Source organism: Melanerpes formicivorus, unplaced genomic scaffold (genome assembly GCF_026170545.1).
Source record: "Melanerpes formicivorus ecotype bairdi unplaced genomic scaffold, bMelFor1.0.p_v2 SCAF_555, whole genome shotgun sequence".
Classification (NCBI taxonomy): Eukaryota; Metazoa; Chordata; class Aves; order Piciformes; family Picidae; genus Melanerpes; species Melanerpes formicivorus.
The window spans coordinates 34,185-35,000 of NW_027142907.1; positions in this window are offsets into that span (position 1 = coordinate 34,185).

Consider the following 816-nt stretch of genomic DNA (forward strand, 5'->3'; position numbering starts at 1 on the left):
TAGACGTGCTCTCCCTTGGCGAGTAGACGTGCTCTCCCTCGGCGAGTAGACGTGCTCTCCCTCGGCGAGTAGACGTGCTCTCCCTCGGCGAGTAGACGTGCTCTCCCTCGGCGAGTAGACGTGCTCTCCCTGGGCGAGTAGACGTGCTCTCCCTCGGCGAGTAGACGTGCTCTCCCTCGGCGAGTAGACGTGCTCTCCCTCGGCGAGTAGACGTGCTCTCCGCGGAGATCGCGCTTGTCGCCAAGGGGTCGCTGTTGCGCTCTGCCTCCGCCTACGTCATCGTACAAGCCGGCGTGATTTCTGCGACCTGCCGCTGGGCGGAGGTCGGCTGGTTGTGCGCTCGCGGAGCTGACGGCCCTCCAGTTCCGTATATGAGGGAACGAGTGACGCCGAGCACTCCCAGGGCAGCGCTGCCGAGCGGCTGCTCCAAGCCACCCGCCAGGCGGCTGGGCAGGGGTCCGTCTGGCTTCTCGGTGGCTTTCCCCCGGGTCAGAGAGGGGACCCGCGGGGCCGAGCAAAGGCGCGGCGGTTTGGAGCGGCCGCTGGCGCACCCTCAGCGGTGTTGGATGGGTTTCGCTCGTCCGTGAGCCGGAGCCCAGCCCGGGCTCGGCAACGAAAGAGGGGAGAAGAGAAAAAGTTGACGAGTGGCTGGCGCCGGCCACTGCCGAAGTGTGGAACCCCCGAAGCGAAGTTTGCCCGGTGGGGCCCGGGGGCAGAGAAAGCCGGGGAGACGTGGTGCCGGCGTCGGTCCCACCAAGAATGGAAAGCAAGCCCGTCCAGGCACGGCGAGAGAGAGCCCGGTAAGGGGCAGAGAGA